Source organism: Oryzias melastigma, linkage group LG2, assembly GCF_002922805.2.
Source record: "Oryzias melastigma strain HK-1 linkage group LG2, ASM292280v2, whole genome shotgun sequence".
NCBI classification, from domain to species: Eukaryota; Metazoa; Chordata; class Actinopteri; order Beloniformes; family Adrianichthyidae; genus Oryzias; species Oryzias melastigma.
Window position 1 is genome coordinate 1,872,842 of NC_050513.1, and position 6,533 is coordinate 1,879,374.

Below are 6,533 nucleotides of genomic sequence, written 5' to 3' on the forward strand. Positions count from 1 at the left end.
TATTGGGCTATATAAATAAAATTGAATTGAATTGAATTGAATCAGAGTTAAACTAAGTGATTTCCACCTCAGAGATGGTGATGAGATGATCTCGGGTCAAAAAGAGTGCAGGATGTGAAGAAAAGGAGAGCTGTAGAGTGCGGAGTGCGTCGTCCTTTTCCAGAAGCAAAAAGAAGAAGTCCTCCTCTCTCACCGAAGTGGAGGAGAGGACCTGTCCCGTTGATGTCTTGAGGAGAAGTCTGTGGAAGGTCTTCTGCTCTGGGCTAAAGAGATGGTGTTTTTTTTTTTCATTTTTTCACCCCCCTCTCCGCTCAGCACGAGGCTCCTTCCTGTCATTGGAGGCCGTTGCTGGGGCCCGTTGCTTCCTGTCCTCGTGTGGTTTTGCAGAAGCTGCAGATAGAACTTCCTGTCGTCTTGAAAGTGTCACACAAGAGTTGCTCTTAGGAGCAGAAAACTGAGCAGAAACAATTTTGACAATACATAATCACATACAGGGCTGCACGGTGGCGCAGTGGTTAGCGCTCTTGCCTCACAGCGAGAAGGCCCCGGTTCGACTCCCGGCTGGGACCTTTCTGTGTGGAGTTTGCATGTTCTCCCCGTGCATGCGTGGGTTTTCACCGGGGACTCCGGCTTCCTCCCACCGTCCAAAAACATGCTTCATAGGTTCATTGGTGACTCTAAATTGCCCCTAGGTGTGAATGTGAGAGTGAATGGGTGTGTGATTGAGGCCCTGCGACAGACTGGCGACCTGTACCCCGCCTTCGCCCTTCAGTAGCCGGGTTAGGCTCCGGCACCCCTGCGACCCCGAAAGGGACAAAGCGGTCAAGAAGATGGATGGATGGATAATCACATACATATAATCATGTATCATATCTAAGGTCATATTTTACACTTAACACACAAAGATACCCCACAGACAGGATCTTGGGGTTTCAACAACACTCAGCAGATGTTTAGTTAGCTACTACTAGCTGTAGCTCTCATAGAGAAATACTACACACTCAGCAGGTGTTNAAAGCTGGCAGCTCTGATTCAAATGGAAGAAATATTCATTCATTTAAGGGACACAGCAGAATATGTTGTCTGTTTAGGGGTTAAAATGGAAAGATTGATCTAGAAAAACACAGACGACATATTGAAGTTGCTGCTCCAACATTCCAGTAGAAAATTCTCCTCCTCTTTGTCACCAGCAAATGTTGACTCTACCTTACCAAGCGATCAGGAGGATGCTGATGAATCTGGGCTAAGACTAAACACAGCTGCAGAGCTTGTCTCCAGAAGCTGGAAGAGCAAGGTAAGACCTTTAATGAAGACAGTGTTGAGGTCACACAGATGTTCATTACAAATTGTCCTTCAAGGATCTAAAATGAACAAATGATTCCAATGGATCATTTCTAAAGGGACCAAGGATGGAAATGAAAATGAACATTTTCTGCAGCTTTTCTTGTTGCTGTCAAGAAATGATGGTTTTGAAACCAAGAGATGCAGAGTTGTCATAGCAACAACAACAAACTATCTTTGAACTTAGACTAGGGTTGTGTTATAAGGCTCAAATTAGATCTGATGTTTTCATTCCAGATTCAGTCTTTGGTTTTAATCATTTTTTCTTCCTTCTTTAACTTTAACAAAAATTACAATTGACAGAAAATATTTCACAAAAACTAATTAATTTAACATTTTCTTGGAAATTGACTCAAACACAAAGTGTAACTAAAAACAAGAATGTTTGTAGAACAATTCAGCAGGTGTTTAGTTAGCTACTGCTAGCTGTAGCTCTCATAGTGAAATACTACACACTCAGCAGGTGTTTAGTTAGCCACTGCTAGCTGTAGCTCTCATAGTGAAATACTACACACTCAGCAGGTGTTTAGTTAGCTACTGCTAGCTGTAGCTCTCATACAGAAATACTACACACTCAGCAGGTCATTCTGGTAACAACAACAAACTGATTTTCTGTTTGTGGTTTGATGCTCCAAGTTTGAAGTCTCAACTCCAGTGATAAATTCTAGTTTTTGATTCATCAAGTTGTTTTTCTCTGAGGAACTCCAGTATTGATTTCTAATCAGTCTTTGTTCTCTTCTTCTGTCATCTTCACACTGTTGATGAAGAGTTTGATTTTCTATCACACATGAGTGGTTTCTGTTTCCCCATGAGAAGAGGAGTTTCAGTCAGTCACCTGTAGTCTGAACCAGCTGAAGAGAATGACATTGTTTTAGAAAACTAAACTGCATTAAAGTAGCTTCTTGGTTGTTTTATCATCAGACACACGATATATGTTCAAAACATACCTGACATGTTTTGACGGAACATGTCAGGTATGTTTTGAACATATATCAGGTGTCTGATAATAAAGGTACATTCACACAGAACAGAATTCGTGGTGGAGGCGACCAGTTCCAATGTTAAGTCAATGGAACAGTCGTGACTTGAGGCCATCTGAAGTCCTGTGATACGGTTTGAGTGACGCGTCGAGAATTGGGCGGTGGAGCCAAAATGTAAATATCTGAAGTTTGACAGGTTGCTGCATCGCATCAACCAATCAGGAACTCAGCTTTGGACAGGTGATGTTTTCAGTGACTCGATCAGCGGGTAGAATATTAATCAACGAGCGTTTTTGTCCTGAACTTTCATCTAATTCCTCAACCTGCTGGGGCCGTGGAGTTACCAGGGCAGGTGAAGGCGGGATCCACCCCGGGAAGATCGCTAGCCTACCGCGGCGGCTCTCTGGCTGCAGTGACCCCGCCTCCTTTAGTCCAGTGGAGCTCGTTCACTAGATACTCCTGCAGACAGACGGCCTCTGTGGGGTGTGGGGGCTGCCTGCTCGGGCGTCCTGAACTTTGAGACGTTTGAAGTTGTAAAACAGAGAGACTATTTTCCATGTGAGGAGTGTCCTCTCTGACTGAGATTGTGGTTCGGTTCTTTTAGGATTCATTTAGGTGTAAACAAGAGAGTCTTAACCCAGAAGAGCCTCAGCTGGTCTCTTTTCTGGTTTACCCCACGAGGGACGTTTGGAACTGACAGAGTTCCACTTTTACGAACCAGTGTTGTTTGATTTCTGATCAAACACTCTGAGTGTGATCCAGAAACTTGGATTTCATGTTTCTGACTGAAACTTGGCAGCAGGACTCCGACCACTCGTCCTTCATCGAACTCTGCCCGGCTGGTTACTCCGTCATCGGACGGCCGCGGCCATTGGGCCGTGGAGGGGGAGTCGCCGCGGTTTTCCGGAGTCGTCTGCCGTGCCGCTCGGTGAGCGTCGGTCAATTTTCATCGTTTGAACTACAGATGATTAAGATCGGGGACAAAAACCCAGTATACTGCGCTGGTATTTACCGTCCACCTGGACCAAACAGCTGATTTTTAAATGAACTCAGTGACTTTTTATCCTCCACCATGAAGCTGTCCAAGCTGGTTTTTCTGGGTGATTTTAATATTCATATTTCTGATGATTCCGACCTCTTTGCCAGAGGTTCCTGCAGTGTCGTGGACTCTTTTAATTCTTCTCAACATGTGTCTGGGCCCACACATGTTAGAGGTGGCACGCTCGACCTCGTTTTTACCCCAGGGGTAAATATTGACTGTGTTTTTTCTGAGGACATTTTTATTTCTGATCATCACTGTATTTTTTTTAACCTGTCATTTTCTGTGTCGCGTTTGTCTGCACGCAGAGAAATCAGCTCTCGCATCCTAAACTCCTCCTCAGCTGAGACCTTTTCAAATGCTTTTGATTTGGATTTCCCTCCATGTACTGATGTGAATGCTTCACTCAGTCTTTTTAACAGTTATTGTCTTTCCACCTTAGATGAAGTCTGTCCCATTAAAACTAGACTGGCCCCTGTCATGAAAGTATCTCCCTGGATTAACGACAGTATTCGGCGTCTAAAACGGTCCTGCAGAAAAGTTGAACGTTTGTGGATAAGAACTCGCCTGCATGTTCATCTCCTTTATCTCAAAGATCTTTTAGTTTCTTTTAATAATGCTGTTAGAGATGCGAGGGCTGCATACTTCACCAATCTCATTTCTAAAAGCAGAGGGAATCCTAAGGTGCTGTTTAACACCATTAGTGAGATTGTAATGCCTCGTCCACCTGCTATCCCCATCCACTCAAATGATGATTGTCAAAAGTTTTTATCATATTTTATTGATAAAGTCAGGTCAGTGAGGAACTCTCTGTGTCACAGCTGCATTAGTTTCTGTTCCTAGTCCACCTCGGCCTGTGATTTTAGACACATTTTCACCTGTTTGTCTCCCTGAGCTGGTCAGATTAGTGTCCACAATGAAGTCATCTTCCTGCCCCCTCGATGTGTTGCCAACACCTTTATTTAAAGATGTCTTCCAGTCCATTGGTCCCTGCGTCCTGTCAATCATTAACTCGTCCCTGCTGTCTGGTCAAGTTCCTGAGTATTTTAAAGAAGCTGTCATCTTTCCCCTCTTTAAGAAACGTGGGCTTGACCCCTCCCTCCCAAGCAGTTACAGACCTATATCTAATCTTTCATTTATTTCCAAGATTTTAGAAAAAGTTGTTGCTAAACAACTTATAACTGCTTTAGACAGACACACCGTTCTCGATAAATTTCAGTCAGGTTTTCGTAGAGCCCACTCCACTGAAACAGCTCTTCTCAGAGTCACAAATGACATCCTGATGCAGAGTGATGCAGGAAACTGCTCCGTGCTTCTGCTTCTGGACTTAACCGCAGCCTTCGACACTGTCGACCATCACGTCCTCCTGGACAGGCTGAAAAACTCGGTCGGGATATCCGGATCCGCTTTAAACTGGTTCATCTCATACCTCTCTGGTAGATCATTTCCTGTGATTCCTCCAAGTTTAAGTCCTCCTCTGCTTTTCTCTCTTCTGGTGTGCCACAAGGCTCTGTTTTGGGACCTTTACTGTTCATTTTATATCTGTGGCCTTTGCAGCACATCTTAAGCTCTTTTAATGACATTTCTTATCACTTTTATGCTGATGACATTCAGCTTTATGTATCTTTTAAACCTCAGGATGTTTTTAAGATACAGATTTTACGCAGGTGTTTGGATTCGGTCAAGAGTTGGATGAACGACAATTTTCTCCAGCTAAATGAAGCTAAAACTGAGGTCCTCGTTTGTGCTCCTGACAAATACCAGATACTCCAGTGGCTCGGTCCACTTTCCTCTTTTGTCAGGTCGTCTGTCAGAAACCTCGGGGTAACTCTAGACCCAGTTTTATCTCTTGACTCTCATGTTGCTGCACTTGTTCGTTCTTGTTTTTATCATTTAACAAACATTGCTAAACTGAGTCCAGTTGTATCACGTTCTGAGATGGAGATGCTCATTCATGCTTTTATTTCCTCCCGTCTTGATTATTGCAACTCCATCTTTACATGTCTCAGTAAAAAATCTCTAGAACGGTTTCAGGTTGTCCAGAACGCTGCTGCAAGGCTTCTAACTAAATCCTCCAAGTTTTCTCATGTCACCCCACTGTTAATCAAACTGCACTGGCTCCCTATCGACTACAGAGTCCAGTTCAAGACCCTAGTTTTAACTTACAGATCAGTTAATAACCAAGCACCGGTCTACATAAGGACCTGGTGCAGCCGTACGCTCCTATTTCACATTTTCACAAATCAGTAAAAGCTTTCACAAATCAAACTATGCTTAATTTATTCTTTACTATCTAAAGCATCATTTATTTCTGGTTTGAACTGTCTAGGTGCAGTAGTTTTCGAACAGGACCTGTTTTTAGGTGGTCTGAGTTCGAAAAATACAGTGGAACGCTCTCGCGAATCGGAAGCTGTGAATCGGAAGCCAACTTCAGCGTCATGTAACTTTCCGCCTTTAGTGAGATATTAATGCAATCTGGCACAAACTGCAATTCTTAATTTCTTCTTCGTGATCATGTTTACAACTGTTAGTACTTCCCTGTTTTGAAAAGGACTACCTACGCGTCACTACCATATCCGAGCCCCTGATTGGTTACAGACCTGATCAACTGGTTAAACTTCAGCACGTGACCAATGAACAGCAGATTTGTACGTAAAGCCCATAAAGTTCCTCCTTCATTACAATTACAATCATTTTTATTTAACACATTTAAACAAAGTTTGGTGTTTTTACATCTATCTCCATTTGAGGTACAACAAAATGTTACTTTTTGTCATAGCAATGCCTCATTATGCTATAAAAATATTGTCACTTTTATATCCATTAAATATATTATGTATTCATCCAGGAATGAGCAAATGGTTTTTCTGCATGTCACTTTTTAATTTTGTGTTCACTTAAAGGCTGGTGCCGAGTTTACACGCCTGGTATCTGCTGACCTTCTGAAGTCCTTCCTGAGTGGACATGACCAGTATTTGCCAAGGTTGATCAACTTGTATGAAGAAGTACACAAAACAAACCTGGGACATGACATCAAGCTCCAGTCTTCATGATTCTGTAATAAGTGAATAATAAACTGAAATGTTCACTATGATGATCTGTTTATAAACATACGGATTTTCGTGACCATTGCATCATCTGCTCTGGGTGTCAAACTTGCGACCTCCAGGGCT

The 6,533-nt window shown here is 42.9% G+C and overlaps 1 long non-coding RNA gene across 1 annotated transcript; it reads left to right on the forward strand.

Moving 5' to 3' along the window:
- Positions 1-940: 940 nt before the first annotated feature.
- On the forward strand, positions 941-1,838 carry LOC118599636. The gene is made up of 2 exons (XR_004949068.1): positions 941-1,008; positions 1,746-1,838. It is a non-coding gene; the product is annotated as an uncharacterized LOC118599636 (long non-coding RNA).
- The last annotated feature ends 4,695 nt before the right edge of the window (positions 1,839-6,533 follow it).